The following is a 10,227-nucleotide window of genomic DNA, read 5'->3' as shown; positions in this document are numbered from 1 at the left end:
GTGTGTGTGTGTGTGTGTGTGTGTGTGTGTGTGTGTGTGTGTGTGTGTGTGTGTGTGTGTGTGTGTGTGTTTTGGGGGGGTTACATTACTGTGTGATGTAATGGGAAGTATATATTTGGTCTTTGTCCCTGGCTCCTGGCACAGAACTCCTAAAACTCTTGAAATTGCCAAAGTGATAGGAGTAACAGGAGTGTCTTGTTAGTCATAAAAAGCCCTTTCCAGCCATACCTGAGTTTATGCTAATAAGGTGACTCCTGTGGACCCTTAGGAAGAGAGCTTTAGGATGGGGGCCGCTTGCCACAAAGACCAAGGCATGATTAGAGGGTTGGAATTTTCAGAAGCCCTCCTTTCCTGACCTCCAGGGAGGAGAGAGGGGTTAGAGATTGAATCACCGATGGCCAGTGATTTAGTCCATCATGGCTACATAATGAAACCTCCATAAAAAATCTCTAAAAATGAAGTTTTAGAAAACTTCCAGGTTGGTGAACATACAAAGGTGCTAGGAGGGTAGCACACCTGGAGAAGGCATGGCAGCTCTGTGCCCCCACCTCCCCACACACAGCTTGCTCTGTGCATCTCTTCCACCTGAGTTGTACCCTTTATAATAAACTGGTAATAGTAAGCATAGCACTTTTCCTGAGTTCTGTGAGTTGTTTTAGCAAATGATCCAACCTCAGGGGGTTAGGGTCATGGGACCCCAGAATTTGTCGTTGGCTGTGCAGAAATGTGGGTAGCCTTGAGCACCCCATTTGTGGCTGGCATCTGAAGTGGGGACAGACTTGTGGGACTGAGCCCTTAACCAGTAGGGTCTGCACTAACTCCAAGAACTAGTGTCAGAATTGAATTGAATTGCTGGAGACCCAAGTTGGTGTCAGAGAACTGGAGAATTGGTGTGGGAAAAAAACAACAACACATATTTGGTGTGGGGTGTGAGGAGAACCCGCAGGTATTGGGTTGGCCAAAAAGTTCATTCAGATTTTTCTGTAACATCTTATGGAAAAACTCGAACGAACTTTTTGGCCAGCCCAATATTTATCTCAAGCTTCCTGGACATGTGGTTTGGGCTCTGTCATTAGTTTTCAGATATTTCTTCTGCTCCTTTCTTTTCTCCTTCTGGCATGGCACATATGCTATGCCTTTTTATATTGTTCCACAGACTTTGTATGTTCTATTCTTTTTTAAAATTATTTTTTCTCTTTGCATTTAAGTTTGGGAAGTTTCCATTGATCTATCTTCAAGTTCACTGATTCTTTCTTTGTCAGTGTCAAGCCTACCTACAAGTCCGTCAAAGTTACTTTCCATTTTTGTTACTATGTTTTTGATTTCTAGCATTTTCTTGTAATTATTTCTCTGAGTTTCAATCTCTCTGCTTACATTACCCATCTGTTCTTGCATGTTGTCTTTTTCCATTAGAGCCCTTGACATATCATAATTCATTTAATTTCCTTGTCTGATAGTTCTAACGCCTGTGTCATAAGAGAGTCTGTTTTTTGCTTATTATGTTGTCTCTCTAGACTGTGCTCTTTCTTACCTGTTGGCATGCCTTGTAATTTTTTGTTGAATGTGGGGCAGGTTGTGTCAGTCGATAGGAAGTGAGGTAAGTAGGCCTTTAGGGCGATGATTTTTTATTTTTCCATCATAGTGACTATAATGAAAGCAGAGGGTAGCATTATCTTCCACAATAAAGCAATAAATACTCTTCAACTTATTAATCATTATTCCCTGTTCAAACATGTACCTTCTGTTAGGTCTCTGGACTGAGCTAGTTTCTCAGGCTACCACTTGAAGCAACACCATTTAAACCACTGTGAAAGGTGGAATCACAATACCAGTCAAGGTTAGAGACAGCACTAATTTATCCACATTACAAACTAGTTGCTTTTCTTATAACCCAACATACAGCTGTGGTAAAAACATTCTCCGAACTAACTCCTTTAAGTAGATGAGACTGGACCAGTATTTTCAGGCCTCTATAATGTCATTTAGGCCAGTGAATTGAGATGCAGAAAAACTTTAACTTCTTTGCTATTAATCATCACAGACTACCTGGAGAGAAGATAATCAGCTGCATATTTCCAACATAAATGCTTACAATTTAAGTAACTTATGACAGGGAAGCCTATACAATTGAGTTCTTGTGACTTCCTAAGTCCTGTTAAAGAAACAATGGTTTCCCCATCTTCACCAAGCCAGCAGAAGTTTAGCAACAAGTAAGTCCGCACTGAAATGTTCACATCGCAGATTCTTGAATGTAAGGGTCAAACAATCAAAGATGTGAAGATGATCTTTTGCTTCACTGGCTTTTGGCAAAAGGATCATAAACTGACAAAAGAAGTGAGAAGAGCAAGATCAGAGAAAAGCTCTGGCCAGCTTCTCTCAAAGTCACCTCTCAGCTGAAGAGGAAGGAAGGACCAGTGAAGAAAGACATGGAAGGTAACCCCACTGCTGCTCAAAGGAAGATATGCTGATGAAACGTCTAATTTCTTTCCTACCCATTAGTGTCCTCAATCCTGTTAAGTCATCCTTCTGTTGTGTTACCGATATTAAAACGTGCTCTTAAGAAGGAGCATAAATCCCTGAGGGAAAGATTTCAGCTGTAATTGTATTAGGGGAAACAAGCCTAATTATGAATGTGCATGTATCTCTTTACAGAGAATTCTCTAGCACCTTTGCTGAGTCAAGCAAGACCTAAGATACAAACCTAGTTACCAGGCAGATAAAAACTAATCTGCTTTCCTTCTATTAAATCAAGCTGCATAGTACATATAATAACATGAGAGGACTCTTTTGCCAAGAAAAGCACAGGAATGTGCTTCAGTATCATCTACCAGACATGAGCCCTACAAGTACCTTTGGAACCAGGTCAAGACACATCCTACTACACTCATATAGCAACCATTTAGCCCATCACCTCTCTCCCTTCTCAAACCTCATGCTGGGTGACTCCTGTTATTGGCTAAGGCCAGCATCACAAACAAGATGAAACATCACGTGAATTGACAGCAACACATCCGTAGCAGGAGTGATGTTCACCATGGAAAGAACTATTCACTGAGCATGAAACTAGCTCAAGAAGCTCTTCCAGCATAAGAGATTTAAGTAATTAATTAATTCATCAAACATTTATTTAGCCACACATAATATATAAAGCACTGTGCTATGCTCTGGGGTAAAGGACTAGGGAAAGTAGACAAAGATAGCTGAGGTGTGGCAATCTGTGGATGAAGGTCTGACTGGATTAAGTGTCACAGACAAAGTAAAGGACTAGGGGAAGAATACAAAGATAGCTGAGGTGTGGCAATCTGTGGATGAAGGTCTGACTGGATTAAGTGTCACAGACAAACAGCACCTGAAGTCAAATGTACCACTCAGCTCTTAATAAAATCACTAACTGGTGAAAAACGGTTTATTCCTATAGGAAATCCACTCGATTTTGTTCTTCCAGTTTTGTTGCGATATAATTGACATATAGCACTATATAAGTTTAAGGTGTACAGCATAATGATTTGACTTATCACAATAAGTTTGGTGAACATCCATCATCTCATATAGATACAAAATTAAAGAAATAGAAAAAATGTTTTTTTCTTGCGATGAGAACTCTTAGGTTTTACTCTCAACTTTCATACATAACATACAGAAGTGTTAATTATATTTATCATGTTGTACATTACGTCCCTAGTATTTATTTATCCTATAACTGGAAGCTTGTACCTTTTGACAATTCCACCTCCCCACTCCCCACCTCTGATAACCACAAATCTGATCTCTTTTTCTATGAGTTTGTTTGTTTTTGAAGTATAATTGACCTACAGCACCATGTTAGTTCTTGTTACACAACATAGTGATTCAATAGTTCTGCACATTTCAAAATGATTACCGCAATATCTAGTTACCTTACAAATACATCACATAGTTACTGACTATATTCTCCACACTGTACATTTCATGCCTGTGACTCATTTATTTTGCAACTGGAAATTTGCACCTCAGTCTCCCTCACCTATTTCTTTCCTCTTCCCACCCCCTCCCCTCTGGCAACCACCTGTTTGTTCTCTTTGGCTTGAGTTTTTTGTTACCTCCAGCTGAGAGTACCATTTGAGGTGGTCTGGTCAACTAAAACATTTGTGGACAAGAGGAAAAAAAAAGAAAATCAGGGTCAGCTAGCACTCTACCCTCAGCCACTGGGACTACAAGAAGAAACGTAGCTCTCTGTAAGCACTGAATGGTGAGTGCAGTGCTAAGCACACAGCCTGAACCTATAAGCACAATAACCACCCCCTTCCAAGAGCGCTGATTCTGACATTCAGGTAGAAACAACTGGGTCCAGGGGTCCCAATGAAGTAAGAGTAAAGCCCTGAAACTGTGGTTTTTGCCTCTCTCATTTACCACACAGAGAATCAGTATTTTACTAAGGGAAGGCTAGTCACTGCTGAAACAGACCTCAAAATATATTATGGCTCAAACACCTCAGAACTTTGTGTCTGGGAAAGGGGTGAATGAGGTCTTCCTCTTATTCACACCGAAATAGGGATTCAGGCTGCAAGGCTCTGCCATCTTTATCAGGGTCACTCTATTGGCTAGAACTCAGTTACCTGTCGCACTTAAGCGCAAGGGAGCTTGGAATATGCATTCTTGCTGTGGGCTCAGGAAGAGGGAAATGTGGGTTTTGGTGACTAACCAACAGCCTCAGCCACTGTATTTTATGACTTTTCCCTCCCCTTCCAAGCTTTCCCTTGTGCTCCGTGGATATGTATGGATGCATGTCTGTACATACGTGTGTGTGTGTGTGTGTGTGTGTGTATGTCTACACACACACTATGTTTTATACAGTAAACTTTTGATCCCATCTGTATAATAAATGCCAGGGAGCCTCACACAAAGATGGGTGACCCTTTATTTGGAAGGAATGGGAATAAGTGGATATTACGATATCATAAAGAAGCTTTGCTTAGCTTCCTCTGAGAGGCACCTTCAGACAAGGGGGATAAACCCTCCCACGTCCACACTTCCCTTAGGGACCTTATCAAGATCCACGCAAACAATACACTCATGAGGGGCTCATCTCCAAGCTGGCAAAATACTAGTACAGTACATGATTTCCCCTTATAAAGGGAGCAAAATGCTTGGTATTTCCTTGAGACCCTCAATGATTTCATTTTCTGGCTAAGAATCATCACGCCTTAGGATCAGCACTTTCATCACCAGCACTAGAAGTTGGCTTTCTTTCTCAGAGCAATCTTTCACAAAGAAAGCATATTTCACTTCAAATGTGCATTTTACACATTAAACGAGGGGTAGAAACAGTGCTGCCCTGGAATTTGGACACCGGGCAACTGCTAATCCACCACTCTTAGGTTAGTTACCCCATACCCACCTCCCAAAGCAGTTGACTGAAAAACCATGCCTCAGCAAAAGGCCAAATCAGCATATGCTATGGACTTTTCGTGGTCTATCTCAAATGAGAAATCACTGGCTTGCAAATGATCTACTATACACAAATATACTAGACTATACACTCTGTTGGCAAGGTATATACATGATTTTTCTTGTTATTCCCCACAATGCCTCGTCTATATACCATCATTCAGTAAACATTTGCTGAATGAATACCGTCATTTGAAAAATTTGTCATCTATAAGACCTCTGCATGTGTCCACATAAGGGCTGCCAGTCCTGGGGACTCATCCATATGACTCACTTTGTACACAATCTTGCTAACAGGTGTGAGATAAACGCCTTCCGACTGTGACAGTGACAATGCTGGCAATAACGTGACAGCATGATCAGCCACAAAACAGAAAGGACTGGGCTGTTTTATGCCTGTGGGTCTACTCAGTCCCCAGAAGTAATGCAAGACCCCAGGTCCTAATACAGTTCCCTCAGCCCTATTCCTATCTCCCATCCCTGTTTTAATTTTCTCCAGAGCTCATATCGCCATCTGACATATTTAACTTATTAGTGTGCCCTTCTCCCAACGAGAAGCTCTATAAGGACAAGGAATTACGTCCATGTTGTCCAGCACCTAGAAGAGTGCCTGGCACACCAGACATACTCAGTAAACATCTGTGGAAGGAATGGATGAAATAAAGAAGATATTTGGATTCTTTTCTCCAAATCTGAAGATTTTAGCCACAAAAGAAATGATCCCTGCAATACTCCAGCATGGTTAGATTCTTCTGACCTAGTGAGAACATCTCAAAAAGAGATCTCACAGACAACACATTTGTTAGGTCATAAAGCAGGGTTTCTAGAAACCCAAGTTATTATCATGTCATCTTAAAGTCCCCAAATAAACTGAGAATGGACAGAATCTCCAGGAGTGGACACACGTTGGGCAGCCTTTCACCAAACATGGACCACATGCGCAGACCTTGTTCCCTCTCCATTCTAGACACTTGCCCATGGAGCCGGCACCAGCACCTGAAGCGTGAAACTGAACAGGAGGATGGGAAATTCCTTCAAACAGCTTCAGAAACCAGTTTTCCTGAGTCTCACATGAGCAAAATGATCAGATCCTAGACCCAGCTCTACCCCTGGGAAGTAGCCACAATTCATTTAAAGGAAGAAAAAATATGGTTCAAGTTCAAATTCTCAGCTTTCCAAACATGGCCATGACCTGATAAAATAAACTCCTTTAGGTTGTTAAGAAATCACTGAATGTTAATATTAATTTACCAAACTCTTGTTTGAACTTTCAAATACGCATTATATTTAATTTTTGGCATATGGGAGAACAATGTCTATCGGGAACGATGATCCTTGTTCATTCATTCTTCTGTTGACTCTCAAATAGTAATTAAATAATACTCACAAAGTAATGGTAAAAAGACTACCAGCTTGAAACTGTGTAACACAAATGATATTTTACACACCAAAATGTTTTTATACATTTTACACATCAGAAGTTTTTAGAATTTACATTCTAAAGACATTAGGATCTAACAATTCATAGAAGAAGGGCAAAGTTTCTAAATCCCAAAACTCTCAACTGTTGTGGCCTCTCCCGTTGTGGAGCACAGGCTCCGGACGCACAGGCTCAACGGCCATGGCTCACGGGCCCAGCCGCTCCGCGGCACGTGGGATCTTCCCAGACAGGAGCACGAACCCGTGTCCCCTGCATCGGCAGGCGGACTCTCAACCACTGTGCCACCAGGGAAGCCCAGAAGAGTTGTTCTTATACCCTCAACCATACTTTTCAAATTTTCCACTAAGACTCTATTCAAGTATATTCTAGCCAAAAGGTTTGTGTCAAGTTTTGTTTTTGTTTTGTTTTTTTCTTTTTAAAGTAAGTACTACCCTAGTCAGCCCACCAGCCAGCCAATATGTATTATGTGTTAAATCCAGTGCTAGGCATGGGGAATAATGAGACTCAGATATAACTTTCACCGTGAGCTACTGGATAGATTCATCAGCAAGATACAAAGGATACACTAGATGACAGCCAAGATTGTTTCCAGCAAATTTGTTTTGTTTTGACTTCAGAACAACTATAAGACTTTTTAAGACATCGAGTTAAGTCAGGCAACAATGAAAAAGTGAAATTTCTAACTTAGGGGTTTGGGATTAGCAGATACAAACTATTACATATAAAATAGATAAACAACAAGGCCCTACTGTATAGCACATGGAACTATATTCAATAGCCTGTAATAAATCATAATGGAAAAGAATATGAAAAAGAATATATATATGTATAACTGAATCACTTTGCTGTACAGCAGAAAATCAACTACACTTCAATAAAAAATTTTTTTTGGAAAGTGAAATTTCAAAACAGTTTGGTAAGTAGAGAAATCTTTCTTTTTTTGGCCCACCACGTGCTTGCAGGATCTCAGTTCCCCGACCAGGGACTGAACCCAGGCCATGACAGTGAAAGCCTGCAATCCTAACCACTAAGCCACTAGGGAACTCCCAGTAGAGAATTCTCCATCACTGGGTTTAATACCTGATGTTCTAAAACTTAAACATACATGTATCTTATTTCCTAGAGACTTTTTCCTCTTAATCTCATTTGCAGATCACTTGAGTTCTTTGCTTTTCCATTCTCCTACTTGCTTCTCAAAGCAACAGAGAGAAAAATTACACAAAACTATGTAATAAAAAATTAAACCACATTTTTCCCCAGACCTAAGTCCACAAATGTCACGTTCCACATATCATGGAGCATAGTCAAATGCACAGAAAAGCTCTCCCCGCTCAGTGAAATAGAAACCCAACAGGCCCAATCTCACTCACTAAGGAACATGGCATGGCCACAGTGTCACATACTCTTTGAGAACTCACTCCAACTTGGTGTTGACGCTCAACTAAACAGAGCAGCTTTTCTAGTCCCACTGGTTTCTGTTACTGGGCTCCAAACCACCCACATATAGACTCTTCATGCAAAAATGACATCACACACAAAAAACTTGCATTTAGTACCAAATCAAAATACCACACATTTGAACATCACGTGATCCTAAATTTAAGCAACACTGACTGCCACTGTATGTTACAAATCACTCAATGCCACTACTTATTATCTTTTCTTGAAAGAATAAAAGCACTCCCCAGAGAGAAATCCTGTTCTAATAGGCTACCCCCACTTTTCACACCAGTCCAGCTTCACCTCAAGGGTACAGAACACAACTGCTCCCAACAGTGGCTCACTGAGCTTTGGGGGAACAGGCAAGAGGTCTTCAGAGTTGCAAAAGCACCCTGGGAGAGCCTAAAATAGTTTCCTTTTCCTCGTGGGAATCATCAGTATAATCGATCCCACATCCAAATGCACTTGTGTAATTCTGAGTTCTCACCATTACAGATTTTTAGCCAAGGCAGTCGTCACAAAGAGTTGTTACATTCTGGCTCACCTTATGATGGATATTCTCCCTTAGACTTGGAATGAGATTTATGGACTACTCCACAGTTGCTTGGAATTAGACACACAGCAAGAACAAAAATAATATGGCCCTCATTTTCACCTCAATAAAATGATTCTCCAGTAAACCTGTTCAGGCAATTAAAATCAATTTCAATTTCCGCTTCCTAAGCTTTTCTATTCTTCCTTAAGAGAAAGAAGGGCATTAAGTAAACAAAACCTGAATTTAAAATCTGACTTCAAATTGCCTGGGGCTAATTCATACTTAAGTAAATAAATAAGTGTGGCATAAACTAATAAATATCTCATATATATGTAAAACATGTTTTTATAAAGCATTCACCTACCTTTAACTCAGCCTTTTCGTTAGGACTGCACTTCATGAAAAACTCCACACACACAGCACCTTCCCTCCTAGATCAAGGTCCTTATGAAGGAACAGAACTTTCTAAACAGGAAACCAAAGTGTAGTAAGGCGGGGCCATTTTCCTCAATGACACCAGAACCCAAAATTCCTGACATTCCCCAGCCATAAGTTCAAGGCTTGCTACATCATAAACCACATGCTGTGGTTCACTGAGCATATGGAGACAGGACTGTTCAGTGAATTGAACATGAAATTTAAAAAAAAAATTTTTTTTTGCAATTTGGTCAAAATGGCAAATATGAAAGAAAATAAAATTTTGACATGACCCATGGTAGTGCCCATCCCTATGAAACACTATCTTTACTCTGACTTGCATGTATTCTAAAACTATCTTCAGCAACATCAATGAATGACTTGCTAGAAAAGCCCAGGCACCTGACTTTACAAGTCCATAAATCTAAATGCAACCAGTCACCTAGAGCAGATATTTAAATCATTTTGCTATGACATTTAATGTCGAGAAAAATAACAAGCAAGGCTCCAGTGGAAAATGAGTTTGCTCATAAAGAAAAAAACATATTAGTATTCAAAATCTACTTTCCAACAAAGAAATCTGCATTTTACTGAGAGTCCTGAAACTCTGGACAAATTGTTTACCTGACTCCCCACCTGAACCACAAAGTAATGATAAAGCACCTGAACAGTGATGTGAGCTCTGAGCCAAGCTTCCTCTATGATGACACTTTTCCAGATGGCACCTGAGTCTGTCAGGTGTTTCGTACTTTGGCAAATACTCAAGGACGTTACGTAAGGCTGATCGTCTCTGGTACATACACTAGCTTCAAAAAGCCGTTTTGAAGGCTTACTTCCTTTTCTTATGATGGAAGCTCTCCTGTGTAGCTGGGAAATAAGAGTCAATGTTGTTCAGTATCCAAAAGAAGATGCAGTTACTGGGAATGGTAAACAAAGGACAAGTTACTGAGTTCAGCTCAACACAGTG

General features: G+C 40.4%; 1 protein-coding gene across 1 annotated transcript in view; it reads right to left on the bottom strand.

Annotated features, from left to right (window-relative positions):
• STXBP6 (syntaxin binding protein 6) overlaps positions 1–9,310 on the bottom strand; it is a 227,737-nt gene extending 218,427 nt beyond the window's left edge. Inside the window, exon 1 of the mRNA XM_007449679.1 lies at positions 9,208–9,310. The gene's annotated coding sequence lies outside the window, so the exon portion shown is untranslated. The remainder of the gene's footprint in view (positions 1–9,207) is intronic.
• Between the last annotated feature and the right edge of the window lie 917 nt (positions 9,311–10,227).

The sequence above is a fragment of the Lipotes vexillifer genome, unplaced genomic scaffold (genome assembly GCF_000442215.2).
Source record: "Lipotes vexillifer unplaced genomic scaffold, Lipotes_vexillifer_v1.1 scaffold296, whole genome shotgun sequence".
In the NCBI taxonomy this organism is placed as follows: domain Eukaryota; kingdom Metazoa; phylum Chordata; class Mammalia; order Artiodactyla; family Lipotidae; genus Lipotes; species Lipotes vexillifer.
Note: the sequence above shows the minus strand (reverse complement) of the source record. Positions and strands in the feature narration are given on the sequence as shown.